At 41.6% G+C, this 24,105-nt stretch overlaps 1 long non-coding RNA gene across 1 annotated transcript in view; it reads right to left on the minus strand.

Annotated features, from left to right (window-relative positions):
- Nucleotides 1–14,587: 14,587 nt before the first annotated feature.
- LOC132669120 (uncharacterized) overlaps nucleotides 14,588–24,105 on the minus strand; it is a 39,874-nt gene continuing 30,356 nt past the window's right edge. The window contains exon 3 of the long non-coding RNA XR_009606012.3: nucleotides 14,588–14,705. This is a non-coding gene — a long non-coding RNA (uncharacterized LOC132669120). The remainder of the gene's footprint in view (nucleotides 14,706–24,105) is intronic.

A 24,105-nucleotide genomic window follows, 5' to 3' on the forward strand; every position in this document is an offset into this window, starting at 1 on the left:
CTTGTGTGTGCAATGTGGCCTCACTCCCTGTCCAGCTCACCTTTCCCTGTGCCCTCCTCCATAGGCATTTCACCCCTCCTACCCCCACTCCTGTTGACCCCCAGAGATGTCCTGTTCACTCTCAGTGCCTCTCCTTTGCGAAGATCTTCCTGCCCCATCAGCAGGAACCTATCATGCCCCCGTGGTCCTTCAGCACTAGCCTGGATCCTTTTCCCATAGCAGACTCTCACTGGGGCTGTGACACAGGCCTGTGAGTCCCTCAGAGCAAGAAACATGGCCCAGGTAATCTCTGCACACTCCCCTGTGCCGAATCACAGTTGGGTGGGTGTTGTTGGCTTGAGGAAATGGAATAATTAGGTATTTGTCTAATTATTCCAGACATGTGCAAGTCTCTATCCTCTACATTTCAGACCCAGCATTTTTGAAAAACAGAAATGGAGGGAGAGAGGCCAGATGCACACATTCCTGTGCTCCAACCAGCATTTTTGGACTAACCAGAGCCAGCCATGCCCCTCCACATCCCCCTGCACCACCCACACTGGCCAGCATAAGCACACTGCAGAGCCTCCACCGAGTTCCACGAGAAATTAATCACACACAGCATTTCACCACCTTTGCAGTTTTTCTGATGGCTATGGGGTCACAAGAAGTGGTCACACGCTGCTTCCAGCGCTTCCCTGGGAAAATCTGCGCTCGCAGACCCACCACCTACAGCTCTTCTGCAGCCCTCACCCAACCCAGCACCAGCCCTCAGGCCCCTTTGGCTTTCTCCTCATTTCCCCAGGCACTTGGAGGTCCCCATGGCTTTCTTGTCCTGAGCAACCTCTCCTTCCCAGAAGTTCTTGCCTCTGTCCCTGTGAATCCAAACCATCACTCTCTCTGTAGGGCCAAGGATTCTGATTATAGACATCCCCCCTGGAGTCCCAGCAAACAATGCAGGGAATGTTTGAAACCATGTACAACAAGGATGAGCACTGAGTTCTAGAGAATGGGCATTCCTAGGGGGAGATAGAAAGGGTAGTAGGGCTTTGACTTAGCCATACTCTTTCATTTCTCTAAAGTGAGAGTCAAGTTCTTTTTTTTTTTTTTTTTCATTCAAGTTAGTTAACATGTAGTGCAGTATTTGTTTCAGGAGTAAAGTTAAGTGATTCATCACTTACATATAATATCCAGTGCTCATCACAAGTGCCCTCCTTAATGCCCATCACCCATTTAGCCCATCCCCCACCCACCTCCCCTGTAGCAAACCTCAGTTTGTTCTCTGTATTTAAGAGTCTCTTATGATTTGTCTCCCTCTCTGTTTTTATCTTATTTTATTTTTCCTTCCCTTCCCCACATTCATCTGTTTTCTTAACTTCCACATGAGTGAAATCATATGATATTTGTCTTTCTCTGACTGACTCATTTCACCTACCATACTACACTCTAGTTTCATCCACATTGTTGCAAATGGCAAGGTTTTATTCTTTTTGATCACCGAGGAATATTCCAGTATGTGTGTGTGTGTGTGTGTGTGTGTGTGTGTGTGTGTGTGTAGGTACACATACCACATCTCCTTTATCCATTCATCAGTCAATTAACATTAGGGCTCTTTTCATACTTTGGCTATTGTTGATAGCACTGCTATAAAAATTGGGGTGCATATGCCCCTTTGTATCAGCATTTTTGTATCCTTTAGATAAATACCTAGTAGAGCAATTGCCGGGTCATAGGGTAGTTCTATTTTTAATTTTTTGAGGAACCTCCATACTGTTTTCCAGGGTGGTTGCACCAGTTTGCATTCCCACCAGCAGTGCAAAAGGGTTCCCTTTCTCTGCAACCTTGCCAACATCTGTTGTTACCTGAGTTGTTAATTTTAGCCATTTTGACAGGTGTGAGGTGGTATCTCTCTGTGGTTTTGATTTTTATTTCCCTGATGATGAGTGATGTTGAGCATCTTTTCATGTGTCTGTTAGCCATCTGGATGTCTTCTTTGAAAAGTGTCTATTCATGTCTTCTACCCATTTCTTCACTGGATTATTTGTTTTCTGGGTGTTGAGTTTGGTCAGTTATTTATACATTTTGAATACTAACCCTTTATCAGATATGTCATTTTCAAATATCTTCTCCCATTCCCTCAGTTGCCTTTTAGGTTTGTTGATTGTTTCCTTCACTGTGCAGAAGCTTTTTATCTTGATGAGGTCCCAATAGTTCATTTTTGCTTGTGTTTCCCTTGGAGAGGCAGGGAGCTCTAAATCCAATGTGGCAAATAGGAAGAGTCTCCATGGATGGCTATAATATTACTTGTATGTGTGTATTTCATAATTCAAAAAAAATGTTTAAAGACAAAGGCACTTGGGGATATAAGTACAACACACTTTAGGAACATAAGCCAATGAGCCCTCTGATCATTCTTAGGGGTGGGGATCATTCTGGCCTCAGCCAGTTGCCCCATATCAGCCCTTCAAAGGGCTCCCCACCCCTGCTCTTCCTCAGCCCACCCTGGGATCCCTGCTTCTGCTCCCCTCTGGGCTATGCCCCATCCACTTCTTGCCTCCTGGATCCCAAAATTCTCTCCTTCCAAGAACACACCTGGCCCAATCAGCCCCCAACTTCTTCCCCCAATCAGCACACCTTTGCCTTCCCTCCTAGTGGCCCTCAGGCTGCTTATCACTGCCAAGCCACAGGAACACATAGTGAAAATAACTAACAAAGGGAACACCTACAGAAGCTGTAAACAGTCCTTCAAATCTCATAGGAAGAACCACCCTAGGCTCCCTGGAACATAGTGTGGGCCAGCTGTGCCCTTCACTTGTGCACTGGTTTGGGAATGTACCTTGCCGGCCTTTTTAATTCCTGGGCTGGCATACCTGGTTCGCAGCCTCAGTCGGGAAAGTGCAGCTGGAAGGATGAGGAGGAAGGTGAGGAGGAGCCATGGTGGGCACCAGCTCCACCAGCGCCAGTCAGGACCACTTCTCATGGGGACCTCCTGGAGCTCATTACCTGTGTCCTGGTGAAGGAAGCCCCTCCTCGGAGCAGGTCCCAAACCAGAGGTGTTTCTGGGACTTGCTCTTCCGATCCCCTTGGTTCTCCTGATTCCTCTTCCTCTTTCTATAAAGTAGATAACAATCCTTCCCCATTTTGCTGACACCAAAAGGAGCTTTGGCTACATAATACACAAAATGGTGGGAAGGGCTTTTTTTTTAATAGTTTAAAATTTTTTTGCAATGAAGAATAATTGGCATAGAGAAAAGTGTCTATATCACGTGTGCTCAGCCCAATGAATTTTTCCAAAGTGAACACACTTGTGAAACAAACACATAGGTCAAGAAGCACAAGCATGCCCCAGGAGCCCTGCCCATGACCTCTTCCAGGCACTACCCTCCACCCCAGGGGGAGCCCCATGCTGACTTCTAACAGCACACGAGTTGTGCCTGTTTTGTACTTTTTGGAAGTGGAATCACACAGTATGAACTCGCTTGTGTCTGGCTTCTTTTGCTCGACATTATGCTTATGAGTTTCACCCATACTATTTCTTGTAGTTGTGGTTCTTTATTCTCATTGTTGTGTAGTATTCCATTGAGAAACTCAGGTACATTTTATTTATCTACCCTCCTGCTGACAGGCATTTAGGTAATTTCAGTTTGGGCTATTATGAATAATGCTATTTGGCAAGGAGGGACTTTTATATCATTATAAATAATTATAAATAAATAAATTAATAAAATATCAATTTAACCCCTTAACAATTTTTAAGTGTACAGTACAGTATTGATAACTGTATGCATACTGTTGTAGAAGAGATCGCTAGGGCTTTTCTTTTTCTTCTTAATTTTTTTTAAGTTTATTTATTTGAGTGAGAGACAGTGAGAGGGGAAGGGCAGAGAGAGAGGGAGAGAAAGAGAATTCTTGGTAGGCTCTGCGCCCTCAGTGTAAAGCCTGATGCAGGGCTTGAATTCAGGAACCATGAGATCATGACTTGAGCAGAAATCAAGAGTTGGATGCTGAACTGGCTGCACCACCCAAGTGCCCCTGGAACTTATTCATTTTGCATGATGAAACTAGATATCTATTGAACAACAATCCTCATTTCCTCCTCCCCTCAGCCCCTGGCAACCTCCATTTTACTTTTTAAGAGTTTGACTACTTTTGACACCTCATATAAGCAGAATCTGGCAGTATTTGTCTTTTTTGTGATTGGCTGATTTCACTTAGCACAATGTCCTCCAGGTTCGTACACTTTGTAGCACATGACAGGATTTCCTTCTTCAGGCTGAGTAAATACTCCAGTGAGTGAGTGAGTGAGTGAGTGAGTGTGTGTGTGTGTTCATACTACATCTTCTTTATCCACTCATCCACTGCTGGGTATTTAGGCTGCTTCCACATCTTCACTATTGTGAATAATGTTACAGTGAACATAGGTGTGCAAATATCTCTTCACAATTTTGTTTTCTATTCTTTTGGATATGGGCACAGAGGTAGGATTGCTGAATCACAGGAAAGTTCTATTTTTAGTTTTTTGACAAATCTTCATTATGTTTTTATTTTTATTTATTTATTTTTTTTTATTTTTTATTTTTTATTTTTTATTTTTTAATATATGAAATTTACCATTATGTTTTTAATTGCAGCATCATTTTATATTCCCACTAACAGCACACAAGCATTCCAATTTCTCTACATCCTCACCAACACTTGTTACTTTCTGGGTTTTGTTTTTATAGTGGCCATCAAGGAGATATCTCACTAAGGTTTTGATTTACTTTTCCCTGATGATTAGTGATGTTGAGCTTCTTTTCATGTTTGTTGGCCTTTCATCTATCTTTTTTGAAGAAATGTCTATTCAAGTCCTTTGCCCATGTTTTGTTTGTTATTGTTGTTTTTAAGTTGGAGGAGTTCCTTATATATTTTAGACATTAACACCTTATCAGGTATATGGTTTGCAAATATTTTCTCCAATTCTGTAGGTTGCCTTTTCACTTTGTTGATTGTTTCCTTTGCCATGCAGAAGATTTTAAGTTTGATGTTATCTCATTTTTCTATTTTTGTTTTGGTTATCTGTGCTTTTGGTTTCATATCCAAGGAATAATTGCCAATTCCATTTCATGAAGCTTTCCCTGTGTTTCCTTCTACAATATTTAGTCTCAGGTCTTACATTTAGGTCTTTAATCCACTTTGCTAATTTCTGTATATGATGTAAAAGAAGAGTCCATTTTCATTATTTTGCATGTGGTTCTCCAGTTTGCCCATCACCATTTGTTGAAGACACTATCCTTGCCCCATGATGCAGTCTCAGCACCCTTGTTGAAGACCATTTGGCCATATCTGCAACAGTTTATTTCTGGGCTCTCTTTCCTTTTCCATTGGTCTCAGTGTTAGTCTTTCTGCCAATACCATATTGTTTTGATCACTATAGTTTTGTAATATATTTTGAAATCAGGAAGCATGAGGCCTTTAGCTTTGTTCTTTCTGAAGATTGATTGTTTTGGCTATTCAGGATCATTTGAAATGCCATATGAAATTTAGGATTATTTTTCTATTGCTACCAAAAAAATTCCATTGTTATTTTGATAGGAATTTCACTGAATCTGAAGATTACTTGGGGTGAATATGAACATCAACACTATTAAGTCTCCCAATCCATTAACACAGGATGACTTTCCATTTATTTCTCTTCTTCCAATTAATTTCTTATCTTCTTTAATTTCTTTCAGCAACATTTTGTAGTTTTCAATGTATAGGTCTACTGCCTACTTGGTTAAGTTTATTACTAAGTATTTTATCCTTTTTATATAAATGGAATTGTTTTATTAATTTCCCTTCCAAACTGTTCATTGTTAGTGTATAGAAATGTTGATTTTTGAGTGTTGATTTTGTATCCTGCAACTGTGCTGAATTCATTTATTAGTTCTAACGGGGTTTTTTTTTGTATGTGGAATCTTTAGGGTTTTTTACATATAAGATCATGTCATCTATGAACAGAGATTATTTTACTTCTTCCTTTCCAGATTGGATGCATTTTTTTTTTTCTGGTCTAATTGTTCTAGCTAGGAGTAGAGAGATCTTTTTAAAGGCTTTGCCTGTATCCCTATAAGGCTGTCTTCCTCCCTTCCCTAAAGTCCCAGTATGATAAACTTGCTCTTTGGGTTAATTGACGTGCCAAAGTCACAGTTAATATTTGCTTAAGGCAAGAATTAGACCGACACCTATATGACCACAGAACTTACAGGCTCTTTTCATTTTCTCTTATGAGCTAAGAGATCTGTGATTATTAAAATGACATGATTAAATTGAACAGGTAACACCCATTAACATACCAATGTAAATTCCTTTAGAAAAGGGAGCTCCAAGAGCTGGTCAGTATTGACATGATTGGAAGAGCAGAGAGGGAGCTAGAATTTGGGGACAGGCGGGACTGGGGTAGTAGATGCCCCTAGGCAAGGGGTGGAATGAAGGGAAATAGAGCTGATGGGGGGCTATGACTGAGGTGGCTCCCTGCTTCCCAAACTCCCACTTATGGGGTATCACTGGCATGAGTTTTATTTTATGCCAGTACCATCTGTACTATTGTTGACTCTGTTTTTCTAAAAATAAATACACTTTAAAAGGAAACTTTATATCTCTACTCTAAATCCCTACTATAATCATTTCCCACAAATAGAATGTAGCTATAGAAAATAAATACAATGAAAACAATACATGTTGTGAAATTCTAACTAAATAGTTGTCTACTAAAGGATGCCATCCTGGGGCCTATTTTTTGGTTAAGGAGTGAGATTAGCATGAGTTAGGGAGGTGTGGAAAACATTACCATCATGCTAAATTTCTCCTTGATACAATCAGAAAGATTAGGAAGCAATTAGAAAGGAAATAACTATCTCAACTTTGATTCAAAGTTATTTTATGTACCACCTAAAATTACCTCCCACACCTCCAATGGAATGTGTCCTAAAAGACATTCTTAGGTAGAGCATCAGGTTTTGTCTTGTTTTGAGGAAAGAGCCTAAAGCCCCACCCCAGAAAAGCCATGAGAAATGGGGGTTGTGGCTGAAAAAGGAATCTGGAGCATTTCTAGGAAGGTAACAGCATGGAAAGCCATTAGGGGCAGCAGGGACTGGAGCTTGAGAAACACAAGTATCTCCCATTCCCATGATTAGCTTTCCTAGAAGGGTCTGTGGGGAAAGCAAGAGCCATTTGAAGGTTAGAGACAAGAACAAGAGCTAGCAGATTCTGCTAAGAATTCTTGGCTTCAGTTCTCTCCTCCCTCTTCGCTCTTCTTCCCTCTTCCTTTTTTCATCTCATCTTTCTTTCTCTCTCTTGCTTCATTCTCCTTCCCACTGATTATAGCCTACCTACTACTGTGCATGAAGTAGCTAAATAGGAAGCACTTCAGCAAGTACAGTCAAAGAAGATGGTTAATGGTTAATATTGGGGAAAGTAGAACCTAGAAGCCAGAAAAAAATAGCCTGAAATCTTGGCTCCTTAAAATGAAAACATTTCTTTCCGTGTAGCAAAAAATATGATTACAATTATGATAACATTTGACAACAAAAAACAACTGGAAAATATGTACAATGTAGGTAACAATCCAGAAGTTAATATCCCTATGATATAAAATAGAGCTCCTAGAAATCAACATGAAAATAAATAAGTAGGGGTGCCTGGGTGGATCAGTCAGTTAAGCATCTGACTTGATTTTGGTTCAGGCCATGATATCACAGTTTGTTGAGACAGAGCCCCCATGCCTGGCTCTGTGCTGACAGCAAGGAGCCTGCTTAGGATTCTCTCTCCCTCTCTCTCTCTCTCTCTCTCTGCCCCTCCCCCTGCTCACGAGCACTCGCTCTCACCTTCTCTCTCTCAAAACAAACATTTTTTTAAAAAAGAAAATAAATAGCTCAACAGAAAAATGAACTAAAGAAATAGACAAGACACTTTCAGAGTAAGAAATGCAAATGGCTAATACATGTAACGAAAAAAAAAATGATCAGCCTCCCTAGTTATCAGAGCAATTGATATGAAACCTATCATATTGGGAACATGTAAAGACCTGATAATATCAAGTGGGAGTAGGGTTTAAAGAATAGAGCTCTTTCATACACTGTGCTTTGTTTTAACATCTTTAGAAGATAATCTTATAAGTCTATCAACATTTCAAATATATATATATATATGTATATATATACGTATATATACGTATATATATATACGTATACATATATATACGTATATATATACGTATATATATACCCTTTGACTCAGATTCACTTTTAGAAATCTATCCTATGGAAATACACACACATTCAAGGATATCTGTACAAAGCTACTTGCTTCAATGTTATTGACAATAGTACACAGTTATAGGCATCCTTAATATCTACCAATAGAAAAGTGGTTATATACAGTACAGAATATCCATGCTATGGAATACTATGCATTCTACCAAAAGAATGAGGTAGAACTGTATGTAGTATAGATACTGTTGAGTGAAAACAGCAAGTTTCAGAAAATTGTATATAAATTCATACATATACCCAAAATGAGATCAAAGTATTTCCCTTAAAGAATAGTGAACTAGGGGCGCCTGGGTGGCTCAGTTAAGCATCCGACTTAAGCTCATAATCTTGTGGTTCATGAGTTTGAGCCCCAGTCGGGCTCTGTGCTGACAACTCAGAGTCTGGAGCCTGCTTCAGATTCTGTGTCTCCCTCTCTCTCTGTCCCTCCCCCGCTCATGCTCTGTCTCTCTCCCTCCCTCTAAAATAAATATTTTTAAAAAATAGTGAACGAAATGTATTTTATTTACTAACCAGTGCTAGGGCACCTGAGTGGCTCAGTCAGCTGAGCATCTGACTCTTGATTTTGGCTCAGGTCATGATCTCACAGTTTGTTAAGACGGAGTCCTACATCTCTCTCTGCACTGAGTGCATGGAGTCTGCTTGGGATTCTCTCTCCCTCTCTTTCTCTGCACTCCCCACCCCCAACATAAATAAATAAACTTAAAAAAATAATCAGTGTTTACATGGTTAATATTCTTCCACTTATCTACTTTTGCATATTCACGCTGTTTCAGCAGTTGTAGTGTCCGTTGAAACATTAATTGAACATCCCTTTTGAATTTGCCTTCAAATGGCCTATTATGTTAAATTTGATGATTTTGATGGTGCCAAATCATCTCCTTTCACATTTGTTCAATCTGGAGAATAACTAGCAGCCCTACAATGACAAGAGGGTCATAAACACTATTTGTTATATTTTTATCTCCAAAAATTGCGAAGTGATAAGTGATATGCTAAGCTGTATCCAGCTCAAAAGGTAAACTTCCCAAAGAACAGTAACCACCTAGGCCAAAACAAAATAGCTCACAGGGCCCTGAGGTGTCATAACCACTGAAGACTCTGGCTGCCCACAAGGGAGGGTTCTCATAATAAGCATCGCCCACAGACTCTCCATCCCACCCATCTGTGTGAGCTGGTCCCATTCTCCAATCTATTCTTCCTCACCTCAAACACATAGGAAAAGATAGAGGGGGTCATCCAGATATGCCACTAGGGCTTATACTTGAGGAATGAGAATGGAAGGAGAGTGGGTTGATAGAGACTTTAGTTCATGTATAAACTTTTATATCACTTAAATATTTTCAATAAATATCTACCAACTCCATTTAAAAAACATTTTCATGGACAGAACAACAGCACCCAGAAGAGTGATCTAACTAGCATTATGATAACCATGTTTCCGCCTAATGGGAGATCTCTTCTGCTTAAACTCAGAATGGAAGTTCCTCTTTTCACCAAACAAACCAAGTGCCAAGTCCCACCGTCAGCATCGTCACATCGTCAGCAGAACATGGCACACATTAAAGAGGTGGAGGAGCAAAATGGCAACGTCACAAATAAAGAAAAGGAAGCTACTGGAGATTAACAGATATCAAGCCACAAGCAGTTAGCAAAAAGCATATTTAAAGATGCAATCTCTTGTAAATACCAATAATGGAGGATGCACTTAAAAAGAACTTTGAGCAAGTAAAAGCAAATCATTTCTGATAGTAATTTCTACCATCCTTCTCTACATTCACTCCTTGCTGCTTTTACATGGTATTCATCGCAATTTAAAATTGTTGTAATAATTTGTCCATTTGCTTTTGGTTTGTCTCTCTCCCGCATACGAATGAATATAGGTCCACAGGAATTGGGCCCATATCTGTCAGTCACAGTCTCTGGCAAATAATAGATACTCAATTAATTTGTTGGATGAATGGATAGATGAATGAAAATAACAACAAAGATCTTTGTATATGGAAATAACAATCTCAGAACAATAAATTGTGAGACAAAAATAGAGTAGAAAACTCCTTAGAGATCAAAATACCTGCAGGACATAAGAAGAGAAACTTGGCAGATTATAGAGGTTTTCCACCAATTCCTTAGTAAACAGGAAATTACAAATTAATACCTTAGCTTTACTGCCTTAATTAATACCTAAAACTCAACAAATTGTTGTATATATACATATGTCTAAGTTAAATGTAGTATAAACCACACAGATTTTTCAATTCATAATGTGAATTTGGTGTTTGGAAAGAGCATGGGTTTGGGGCTAGACCAATCTGGGTGTGAATTCCAGCCCCAACACTATGAAGGAGCATGTGTGGTCCTGATTTAAATAAACAGTGAGGAAATATTTATGAGAAAACTGGGGAGATTAGATCATCACTATTAGAAAGTGATGATGTTAGGGAGTTGCTCACTTGGACAGGTAGTGCTAACAGGACTGTGGTTACATTTTAAAAGGGCCCTTGTTTATGGAGCTATGCATTGTGGATGAAATAGTGTGATGGATGGGATTCACTTTAGAATAATTGGGGTGGAGCTGGCTAGGAGAATGGGTAAAACCAAATTAATGAATTGATGGCTGTTGAAGCTGGGTGTTGGCTGCACAGGACTTCATCATTCTATTCCCTCTGCTTACCTATAAATTTGAAAATTTTTCATAATCAGAAGTCAAAAAACAAACTGGTATTACCATAGGTTAGAATAATATACTAGTTACAGACATATAGATCAACAGAATAGGATAGAGATCCCAGAAATAAACCTACATTTATATGTCCAACTAATCCTATGGCAAAGGAGGCAAGAATATATAATGGGGAGAAAGACAGTCTTTTTAATAAATGGTGCTGGGAAAAATGGACAGCTACATGCAAAAGAATGAAAGTGAACTACTTTCTAACCCCACATACAAAAATAAACTCAAAATGGCCTAAAGACCTAAACCTGAGACCTGAAGCCATAAAAGTGTTAGAAGAGAACACAGGCAGTAATTTATCTGACATTAGCCATAGCAACATTTTTCTAGATACGTCTCCTAAAACAACATTAAAGTAAAAAGCTTCTGCACAGCAAAGGAAACCATCAACCAAACAAAAAGGCAACCTACTGACTGGCAGAAGATATTTGCAAATGATATATCTGACAAGAGGTTAATATCCAAAATACATAAATAATTCATACAACTCAACACCAAAAAAACAAACAATCCAATTAAAAAATGGGCTAAGGACCTGAATAGACATTTTTCCAAAGAAGATATACAGATGACCAACAGGCACATGATGATCACTAATCATCAGGGAAATGCAACTCAAAATGACAATGAGATATTACCTCATGCCTGTTAGAATAACTAAAATCAGGAAGACAAGAAATACCAATGTTAGCAAGGATGTGGAGAAAAAGGAATGCTCATCACTGTTGGTGGGAATATAAATTGGTACAGCCACTATGGAAAACATTATGGAGGTTTCTCAAAAAATTAAAAATAGAAATACCATGGGGGCGCTTGGGTGTCTCAGTCGGTTAAGCATCCAACTATTGATTTTGGTTCACATCATGATCTCACGGTTCATGAGATCAAGCCCTGCATTGGCCTCTCAGCTGACAGTATGTAGCCTGCTTGGGATATTCTCTCTCTCTCTCTCTCTCTCTCTCTCTCTGCCCCTTCCCTGCTCTCTCTCTCTCTCTCTCTGTCAATCAAAATAAATAAATAAACTTAAAAAATTAGAAATACCATGTGGCTCAGTCAGTTGAGCGACTGATTCTTGATTTCAGCTCAAACCATGATCTCATGGTTTGTGGGGTCAAGCCCCATGTCAGGCTCTGGAGTATTAGTGTGGAGCCTGCTTGAGATTCTCTCTCTCCTCTGTCTGCCCCTCCCCCTGTTTGCATGCTCTCTCTCTCTCAAAATAAATAAATAAACATTAAAAAAATACTATGTGATCCAATAATTCAACTACTGAGTATTAACCCAGGGAAACCAAAAACACTTGAAAAGATACATGCATCTTTACATTTATTACAGGATTATTTACAATAGCCAAGACATGAAAGACATCAACAGGCGAATGGATAAGGAAAATGTACACACGCGTGCACGCGCGTGCGCGCAATGGAATATTACACAGCCATAAAAAAGGATGAGATCGTGCCATTTGAGACAAGATGGATGGACCCAGAAGGTATAACGCTAAGTGAAATAAGTCAGATTGAGAAAGACAAAGATCATGTGATTTCACTCATAAATGGAATCTAAAAATGAATACACAAACAAAAAGCAGAATCAGAACTATAAATACAGAGAACAAACTGATGGTTGCCAGAAGAGATAGTGGTACAGAGATGGGCAAAATGGGTGAAGGGCAGTGGGAGATACAGGCCTCCACCTATGGAATGAGTAAGTCACAGGAATAAAAAGCAGAGCATAAGGAATACAGTTAATGATACTGTAATAGTGATGTAATAAGATAGACGGTCGCTACACTTATGGTGAACATAATCGAATACACAAACTTGTCAAATCACTAAATTGCACACATGAAACTAATTTAATATTCTGTGTCAACTATATTTAAAAAAATAATAACACACTCTGGGTAAATTTCAAACCTCTGTGCTTCAGTTTCCTTATCTATATAATATTAGGATAGTAGTAATAACTATGTCATAGGCCGCTATGAGGTTTAAACAATGTAATACAGATATCAAACATAACGGTGGCTGGAACATACGGCTCAAAAATATAACCAATTGTTGTGGCACCTGGGTGGCTCAGTTGGTTGAGTTGGACTCTGGATTTCAGTTCAGGTCATGATCCCAGGGTTGTGGGATCGAGCCCCATGTTGGGCTCTGTGCTGAGTGTGGAGCCTGCTTATGATTCTCTCCCTTTCTCTCTCTCTCTCTCTCTCTCTCTCTCTGCCTCTTTCCCCCCTCCCCTTCTACCCCTCTCCCCCACTGGTTTGTGTGTGCTCACTCTCTTCTGAGATAGAAAAAAATTTTTTTAAGATTAGCACTAATTGATACTATTAGTGAAGGAGAGAGCATAGATAAATCTGAACACATATGTACCAAATGCTAACAATCTAGGTGGAGGGATCATGGGTAATTTTAATATCCTTTCTTTTGTTTAATTATATTTTCTGATACTTTTAACAGTGAATATGGATTACTTGTATGATAAAAATTAAGCTAGAATGCTGCCTCAAATCCTTTTATGGATGAAATATAATTATCTGATGAAAGTTTAATGAACATGAAATTGAATTAGTCATTAATTGAAAGCTAGCAGGCATCAAGGGAAGAACAAGTCACAGAAAGGAGGTGGGCCAGGTCCAGGGGAGCAGACAGTCTGGAAGAGTCGGGGAGCCCCTCAGAGAGGAAAGAGGCCTCTGAAAGCTCTCAAGTGCAGCCTGCCCTGCACAGCCGGCCTTTCTGCTTCCTCTTTCTTTTGCTTCATTACAGAGGTTCAGTCCTTGCCTAGCCTTTTTATTCTCAATACATTTTCTCCTTAGAAGACAGTAGCCTCTCAAAATAGCCTCAGTTGTCACTCTCCCAAGGACAACCCCCACACCACATCTCCAGTCCCCACTGCTGCCCAAGCTGTCTCCCAGGGCAATTTCAACTTAGCATGCTTGTTTCCACCTTAGATCTCAATGTATGTAGAGTGGCATGAATCCTCTCCCATATCCATGATGATGTTAATGACTGCCTTTCCAGCTCCACAAGGCCTCCAGTCTCCAGAGTGAAACACTCCCTCTCCTTCTGCCCTCACAATTGATTCCATTTGACAATATCAACATAGTAAGATGTTATGTACCAGTCACTGGGGTTAGAAATACGAAAAAAGATATGTGAGCTCTGCTCTCAAGAATCAAGTGCTTCTGCCAGTATTCCTGCCTGGAGTGTCATTTGATCATTTTTTCCCTCAGTAAACTCCTATTCACCCTTCAATGCCGAGTCAGATGTTACTTCTTTTATGACACTTTTTCCAACTTCTTCCTCTGAGGCCTTAGTTTGGAACCTGTTGCCTTGTATTATGATTCATTTCTGTGGAAGAGGATGCTAATTGTCCCCCAGTACTTAGTATCTCCTTTTGTCTCAAAGCAATAGACTCTCTAAATCTTAGCATAAGAAATGACCTCCCAGAATAAAGATTACATTTCCCTGCCCCCCCTCCTTGCAGTTAGTTGTGGCAAACTGACCAAATTTCAGTCAGTGAAATACAGTGAGGTAGACAACCTCCAGGGAGAAACTCTGAGGAGAAACTTCTTACCCACGTCTTCCATCCATCTGACTGGAGCAAAGATGTAGTGAAAGCCATACTGGTTCAGGCAGATGAGGTCAACAACTGAGGAGCAGAGCCACTGCTGGAAAACTAGAATGCCTACCTCCAGCCTATTAAATAAAAGAGAAACAAATGATTTTATTTAAGCCACTGTTATTCTATGTCTCTGCAACAGGGAGCTAAACCTATTTCTTAAATAATAGACCTGCCTGATCCACACCCCCTGCCAAGGTTGTATATAATTCCTGTAAGTATTGCATACATGTAACTGGAGTCTCCAAACAAGAGGGAGAAAAGCATGAAGCAGATAAGATATTTGAGACGTAATTGTTGAGATGTTTCCAAAATGGGTGAAAAACCTCAAGCTATAGATTTAAGAAGGTATATCATCTCTAAATAAAGTAAATACAAAGAAGACCACACCTACATATATCATAATAAAACTTCTGAAAAACAAGACAAAGAGAATATCTCAAAAGCAGTCAGGAAAAAAAAAGACACATTTATTTGCCCAATGCTTGGCACAGAGCAAGACCTTCAAAAATATTTGTTTAATAAATGAATTATGGCTTGGGTGGGTGTTTGATAAAGATCATCTTGTTGCCCAACATGCTCTAGTGGAAACAGCACTGGAATGGGTATCAGGAGACCTGATTTCTAATTCCAGCTCTGCCTTAATTAGCAGGATGAAACTAGACAACCACTTCCCCTCCAGACCTCTGCTTCCTTGCTATAAAGTGAGGGAGCCAGATTTCTGTTCCTGAGAAAGGCGGAGTAACTTGTGACCAGCCCTCCCACTGAGAACATCTCAAAAAGCTAGATGAGATACAAAAGGCAAGGAAGGAAGGAAGGAAGGAAAAGAAAGAAAGGAAGAAAGAAACAAAGAAAGAAACAAAGAAAGAATGAGAGGAAGGAAGGAAGGAAGGAAGGAAGGAGGGAGAGAGGGAGGGAGGGAGGGAGGGAGAAAGTAAAAGGTGTTGGAGAGAGACCTTGGCAGGCAGGACTTGAGGAAACAGAATCTCAGAGAGAAGAAAACCAAGTGAAGTGATTGAATTGAATGCTCTGCCAGCACTTTGTCCCATAACGTTCTTGCTGATTCATAGTTTAAGGCAAGTGGATACGAAGCCAAGCAGAAAGAGGAACCTAAGAGTTTAGTGAGCTAACCTTGGCTCTCAGCAGCTGCACAAGGTTGAGGAGACAAAAATTGGAGCATGTCTAAAACAGTTTCCTTGCCCTGGAAGCTATAAAAGTTCTAATTTGAAGTAAAATCTAATAAGTCATAGATGTGCGTTATAACCTGAGGTAACCACTAAGAGAATGCATAATAACAAGCTAATAGAAGAGGAAATGGAATGATAAAAAAAAAAGTATTTGATTTATCCATAATCTATGGAGACAGAATGCACACTTGTCTTAACTAGGGAAGAGGGGAGGGGAAAATGGGCAGTGACTGCTTAGGGGGCATGGGGTTTCCTTTGGAGGTGATGAGAATGTTTTGGAACTAGAGAGAGAGGAATGGTGGTTGCACAACATTGTGAATGTACTAAGTTAACTTTAAAGTGGTTAATTTTATGTTACATTAATTTCACTTCAATAAAAATTTTAAAATACAAAAATGTTCAAAATAGTTGATTTAACTGACAGAAGGCAGGAAAAAAAAGAAAAAGGACTACAGAACAGATGGGACAAAAGAAAATAAGAAAAGCAAGATGGTAAAATTAAACCCACTGAATCAATAATTATATGAAATGTAAATGGCCTAATAGGTCAATCAAAAGACAGAAATTATCAGAAACCCAACAATATACTGCTTTTAAAAGACACACCTTAAATATCAGGGTACAAGTAGGTCAAATGAAGGAAGGAAAAAAAGATATACCATATAAGCCTAAACCTAAGGAAAACAGGGGAGCTGAACTAATACCAAAGTAAACTTTGAGGCAAGAAGCATTACTAGAGATAAAGAGGAACAACTAATATGATAAAAATTCAGTCCACCAGGAGGCCATAGCAATTCTAAATTCAATTGTATTTCATAGCACGACTTCAAAAATATGAAGCAAAACTTGGCAGAATTTAAAAATATGTATGCACTCTAGAGTCATGATGGAAGTTTTAATATGCCTCTCAGTAACTGATAGAACAAACAGGAAAAATCACAAAAATATCCCAGATTTGAACACTATAATATGTAACTTGATCTAATTAGCTTACAATGAATGTTGCACCCAACAACAGTAAGACACACATTTCTCTAAGTTTACCAAAGTTTTACATGTACCAAAATTGATCGTCCATGGGGCCATAAAGCAAGTCTTGACACAATCCAAAGAAGTGAAACCATACAGAGTATGTTCTCTGACCACAGTAGAATTAAGCTAAAATCAATAACAAAAAGATAACAAGAAAATCCCCAGCTGCTTGAAAATTAAGTGACATGCTTCTAAAATGAGGAGGCTAGAACAGATGCTCTCAGGGGTCCCTTCAAGGTCTAAGGGTCTCTAAGTCTGGGCACCTCATTTGCCAAGTTTCCGCTTCATACTGAGCAGGGCAGGCCATATGGCAATTTTCCTCATGTCTTTAGGGGCTAACGGGATTGTCAGCCTTTGTTCATTCTTTTGAAGAGACAGGGAGAGAAATTCCCTGGGCAGAGTGGGACAAGCTCCTACTTGCTCTTCTTCCTCCCTCTGTCTCCCAGGGTTCTGTAGGAAACATTCCAGCAACCAATAACCATTTTTCCCAATGTGGGCACTATGTCACATCACCAGAGAAACTTCCACAGAACTTCCAGATTCCTGTGAGGAGCCCAGTGACAGCAGCTGCCCCATTTCTGAGGCTGCTCACAGGAGGGACAGTGTATTTCGACTATGTATAGACTCCTAGGACAGAACCCAAAGGGACCAAGAGACCAACAGCTTAGGGACATCTTTATTTTCTGAACTCTCAGAGCCAGGCCACTTGTGCCCACCTTGTATGGGCTCCTGAAGGTGGCTGGAAGCAAGTCAAATAAAATTGGCATGCCCTGATTGGAGGAGTCAGTAGGGCTGGTGTAGAACAGCTCCCAAACTGACAAGAGCTCTATTCAGTCACCTGTCCAGCCTTGCCATGTGCTTATTTACTGGGAAAGATTGAACACTCCTTTATACTAGGGTAAACATGACTGATAAGATCTAACAGGAATCTATACTTCATTCATTCAACATACATCTATTAATCTCCTACTACCTGCCAGGTACTCTGCTAGACACTAGAGCTACAAAAAGAAAAAGAAAAGAAAAAAAGAAACACAAGAAAAATCATATGAATTTGTAACTAAGAGAATTAAGCTTTAAAATGTTAGAGAAAGTCTTTTCAAGGGTATACACTGGGACTATTCCAATAGTCTAGCATCTTTCTGAAATCAGAATCTGGGCTATGACCAATCCTGAAGTTTAGGGGAAGATCAGGTCTTACAGCTCCACAGTAAAAATCAAAGAGTGGCCTTCCCCCAGCACTGCTCCTAGCACTAGGGCCCCTGAATCCTAAATTACAAGACGCAGACATTTCTGGAGGCCCCTCAAAGAAGACATATGGATATGGGGCATGTGCACTTAGTAACAATAGGCCAAGTCACTAAGACCCACGGATTCATGTTATTGGCACTGTAACAGAGTCTCCTGGTGCCACGGGCTGTGCTGAGGCCTGATGATGGCTCACATGTCATTCTTAGGCAGCACTGTACTTACATTTTCACAGATGGACAAAATGAGCAATGTGTTCCTGTGGGAGAATGAGGAGGAGACTGGTGCTTGGAGTGATGGCTATAGGGACTGGCATGGGGAGAGGGCACAATGGAGTCCAGATGGCTAGGTAGGCAGCAAGGGGCTGCCTCCCATACCTCTGCCCCCCAGTTCCTGATCCACCTGTGGCTCTGCACTCAGAGACTGGAGTCTGCACAGATTATCATCAGGCTGACCTCCTTAGCTCTGGAGCCAGGCCACCCTCAGGACCACAAAGCTGACCTGCAGCCTGGATGCCCAGATGAGGTGACTGGCAGCCAAATGGGAGCCAGTTCCATGGTTCATTGCAGAATCAAAGTAGAAGAGGTCATTTGGCCAATCCCCCATGGCTGGGTGAGGAGACAGGGGCAGAGGTCTCCTGACTCCGCAGACCTGGAAAAAGTCCTTCCTCTACTCCTTTCCTGTCTGCCATCTAGCAGGTTCCCGTGGAGCTGTGAGAAATACATGCACGGACACACACATGCAAACTGAAGCAGGTAGGCCCACGCACATGTACCTACACACACACAAATGCAGAGTTGAGCCCTGACCCATGGCTGGTGGTCTGGGCGCTGCCCACGTGATAGTGCTCACTTCCTGTTTGGCTTCCCTGAGGCCTGGATGGAGAGCACATGGATGGCCTTGAGGATCCAGGGTAGGACCACAAAAATCCCGTCCTGCAGGGTGGGGCAGAGAGTCCCCCAGAGACCAGCAGCCAATCCACACAGGCAGGAAGAGATGACCAGCTCCTTCTCAGTTCCCTCCAGTCCCTGTGTAGTCCCTCAATATTACTTCCCACCCTGACAAGATGCGCCAAACCTGGCTTCTTGGTGCCAAACCCCACTCCCTACATAAAGGGGAAATGACAACATTCTGAAATGGAAAAAAGATGGATGCCCTCCTCTAAGAAAAGAAATCCTTTTGGGACAGCCAAGGGGGAGGGAAATTAACATTTACTACATGCTCACCATGCATTTCAACTATGGTTTTGTCCATCGTTTCAGTTCTACAGAAAGGGAAACTGAGGCCTCAAATGCTAATTATGCAACTTGCCCAAAGTCATAGCACTACTGAGGGGTGGGGGTCTCTTTATGAGCAGAACACAAAGGCCTAGAGGCCAAGGTGGTGATGCAGCAAAGAAAGAGTATGTGGAAAGGGCAGAGCTGGGTAGAAAAGCAAGTCACTAGGCATTTGAGTTTATTTTTTAAATCTTGAATTCCTAAAAGAAAGGAATGTGCATATGGGACATGTGACATTTCTGATAAGTTATCAAAAAATAATAGATTTCCCTCCTTCCCCCAGGGAAACCATCCCCAATCTAAGTCTAAATACTGGAGCCCATGATGGAACTGGCATAGAACCTTGGACAAGCCACTTAATCCTTTGGAAAGAGGCATACTGGAGACAACCCAGAAATGAGCCAGCAGAAGAAGGAAATTGGAGGCTGCTGCACGAATGACTAATTCTGGGAATGTGGATGCATGGATGCAGAAGAGCAGAGGGAAACCAGCAGATGCCTGGAAAGGGGGGTGAGGGCTGATGGCCACACCTGTCTACCTGGGAGGCCTGGGATCAGGGGAGGGTGCTCATTATAATCTCTATGTTGCTAAATCCTCATCTGATCCATTACTGCCCCTGGCAGGGCCTGGGGCCTAGGAGGTATTCAGTGATGAGTTAGGAAAAGAGCAAAAAGGAGATGGAATCCTGTGCTCAATTGGAGAAGGTAGGGTTCTAAGAGGTTCCTAAAAGGCTAATGTCTTTGGCACAAAGTACATGTTCAATATCTATTTACAGAATGAATTAATAAATCAGGATATCCAGTTTCTGACCCAACTCTGCTTCTCCATGAATCTAAACTAATCAATTTAGCTTCTCTGGGTCTCTACAGTAGAGACTGGACCAGACAACCTCCAGCTCAAGTGCTCTATGGCCCCACGGTGTACCTTCTCATGAAGGAGAGTGGGGTTGACACAATAGGACATGGAGTCTGGACACCAGCCCAGGGGCCAAGAATCTTCTCTAAAGCATTACAGGAAACAATGCAAAAAAATTATCTAATATTTCTCATTCCCCCCCCCCACACACACACACACATGCACCCCACTCCTTCTCATCTCCGAGATCACCCTTACCAGCCTGGTAAAGGTTTCAGCATGGCGTGCCAACTCAGGAATGCCTAATCCCAAGCCCCCAACAATCCCTCAAAGACTCCCATCTATGCGGCCCTGTGTTACATCGAATATGAGATCCATTTCCCAGTTTTTCCTCAGGCATCCTATCCTTCATCCGTGCCCACCACTCATCAAGCCTTCCACAGTGCCAGAGGGGCATGGGCGCAGGCTCCAGCCTCATACTCCCTCCCCAACACTTATGGCTGGTTGACTTTGGGCAGCCATTTACCCATTCTGACTCAGTTCCTCATCTGTGAAATTGGGTAATAATGCCTACCCACAGGCTTTTTGCAAAAATTAAATGAGAGAGTGAACATAAAGTGCCCTGCATGCTGCAGTGGGGGTATTGCAGTAGGAGAGATTGGGCTCAACTCCCAAAACAACAAGGACAAATCAGGATTTACAGCCACTGACCAGAGTAAGGAGTCAGTGGATGGAAAAACTAAGAGGAGACATCACAGGTAGGAGATTTTTGCTAAACCGACTTAAAAGGATTCTTGCTGAAGGCAGGTCAGGGTGATCAGATACCAAGGGTGTGTGGAATGAAGAATTTGATCATACATCAAGGGTGATCACATATCACAGATGGGGGATTTCTTCAAACTGACTTAGCAGGATTTAGGATTCAAAAACTGGGCTTAGCAAGTACAGACACAGAAGCCCACAGTCAAGGCTTAACCAAAAACAGGGGTCAAAGAAGCCTAACTACCGTTTGGTCAAGGGGAGGATCTTGGTCACCTGCCGTGATGGTCCAGCTAACAGTTATCAAGTGAGACACTAAGACTTAGTGTTCTGAATCTTCAAAATAATCTTGGAAGGCAGGGACGAGAATCATCATCCCTGTTTCACTGATAAGGAAATGAAGGCACCAACAGGTTAAGTATCTTGCCCAAAGTCAGACTGCTAGTCAATGACAGAACTGGGATTGGAACCCAGAAAATCTGGCTCCAAAGCCCATAGCCAGCTGACACGACTTCTCATCTCATCCATTCTTTGATAGATTTCATGCTTAATTATTCTCTCTACCACCAGTCTGGGGCACAGAGACCCAAAGAGATAGGGCTCTCATACCATCCTGTTTTTTAATGGACCATCCCTTCACATCCTTAATAGGTACTTTGGGGCCTAGAAAGATAAGCCATTGCTTAATGATTGCTCCATAATGTGATTTGACCAACAAAAACAATGGTACACAAAAGAAGAAACCAGAGCAGATTTCTGCATTAGTTTCTATTTTTGTTGGGTTCTGCTTTTGTCTGATAATAAGGGGGATGAGACTGAGCCTGAGCACTCATCTGCAGCAAGAATTTTTTATTACCAGAGCCTGGAAAACAAAATGAGTTTTAATTTCTTCCAATTTTATTTCAACTTTGCCAGTGGACATCTGTGCTCATGGACTTGGAAGCCATAATACACAGCTAACACTTTCCAATAATTTTCTTTTGATAATTTCTCTGACAGTGTTGAAAAAAAAAGGCCCAAACATGGATTAAACATCACATGACAATACTTTCCCAATTCTATGTGGCAAACTGATACTTTCCTTTTTCTACCAAGATAAGGGGAAGGGAGGGGGAATTATTTAATAGGAAAAACAGCAGGCTAGGCATGAGGGAACTTGGGTTCTCATTCTGGCTACCTGCCTTCTAGCTGTGTGACCTGGGGTAGGTGACTCACCTCTCTGAGTGTCTGTTTCCAAAGTGGGAAATGAGATGTTTAGACTACCCTGACCCCAAAGACTCTCCCAGCTCTGAAATGTCCTGAGTGATACAATATGGTGCCAAGAGACCTTCACAGTGTCAGCATTGTGGTTTTGGGCCTAGTTTGAGTTTACCTGGCTGACTGGCTAACATAGAGGGGGTAATCCACAATTAGCTGTGCACATTTATGAGCATAAAAAAGGCAACATTCATGTCAGGGATCTCACATGACAGACAACATAAGTGAGGGCATCTGGCTGTGCAAGTAGATGATAGGGAGTGGTGTGGACAGTGGTGAACAGTGTCTCTGAAGGTAGCAGCTATGAAAATGCAGGCCTAGGGTGACCACAGTTTTATTTTTCAATAGAAGATGGAAGTCTAGATTTTTATGAGATTTCTCAATTTTTAAAACACTACTGGGACCCAGTTAGCAAATCCCAGGTTACATGTGCTAGATCTCCATGCCCTTCTCTTTGCTCCCAGAGTGCTCTGGACTTCCTCTTTCGAGCAGACCATCCATCCTATGTATTCATCTGTCTCCTTGCTGAGCTCAGACCATTTTGAGAGTCATGAGTTCTATGTCAGTCTTGAGTAATAGTAAATATTTACAGTCAATAGTAAATGGAATAAAGTGTTCTTATTATATACAACTGAAGCCTCACAAATTACCACAGATTGTATGGCTTAAACATTACAATCTTTTTTTTTCCTCTCAATTCTGGAGGCTGGAAGGTCCAAGATCAAGGTTCTATCAGGGTTTAGTTTTGGGGGAGGCCTCTCTTCATGGCTTTCAGACAGCCACCCTCTTGCTATGTCCTCACATGGCCCTTCCTCAGTGCATGAGCTAAGAGAGGAAGCGAGCTCTTCAGAGTCCCTTCTTATAGGGACATTAACCCTACTGGATCAGGGCCCTACCCTTATGACCACATTGAACCCTACTTCCTTAGAGTCCCCATCTCCAAATATACACTGAAGGTTAGGGCTTCCATGTATGAACTGGGGTGAAGGATACAAACATTCAGTCTGTAACACTCACCTAATTCCAATCCACAAGAATTTATTGAAGGGCTGGGGAGGGAAAAGACAAGAAACTGAGACCAGAAGGCAATGGTGCCAGGAGATGCAGAGGCCCTCTGCCAAGCTTGTCTGTGCCTCTGCCCCTTCCTAGTGGCCAGCACTTCCTTGCACCAAGGCTGCTACTGAAAACATCCCTCACTCCTCACCTTGCTGATGCTCCTCACTCTTCTGCTCTTACCCACTTAGCTGAACGATGGGCTCTCCCAGGACCACGACCCTCGGCTTTCTGACAGGCCAATGCACATGGAGAACTGGCTGGGCCACCGCCAGCATACACATGCATCATCTGCCTTCCTTACCACAAACCTGCCAGGGAGACAGCATTATCTTTACTTTTCTAATGAGAAAACTTGGGTCCAGGCAGGTGGAGTAATAGGCCAAGGTCTCATGGCTTGTAAATGGCAGGGCCCAGATCTAAACCCAGTCTGCTTGGCAACAATGCCCCTGCTCCACCCCTTGAGCCTGACTGCTTTCTTGCCACTCACCCTATCCACCAGGTGTCCTGTCCCCAACCTAGAACTTTCAGATGGTAAGAGTCAGCACCTGAACTCCAAACTTGGCTCCTCACCTTCTCCAGATTCTGCCCCTTCCAAAGGAAGACACCTCATGCCCCAGCTGATCATCATTTCCCCTCAGAGCCAGCTGCACGTAGGTAGTGATCCATGGCATGGTGACTAGCTTCTGGGGTCCCAGCAAGACCGCCTCCCACAGAAGTGGTTTCTTAACACCCTGCTTTCTGATGCTGCAACTTCCATTTTTTTAGCTTCCTAAGTCAATCCCTGATAATGAAGCTTGGCTAATCAT

The sequence above is a fragment of the Panthera onca genome, chromosome B3, assembly GCF_046562875.1.
Source record: "Panthera onca isolate mPanOnc1 chromosome B3, mPanOnc1 haplotype 2, whole genome shotgun sequence".
Classification (NCBI taxonomy): Eukaryota; Metazoa; Chordata; class Mammalia; order Carnivora; family Felidae; genus Panthera; species Panthera onca.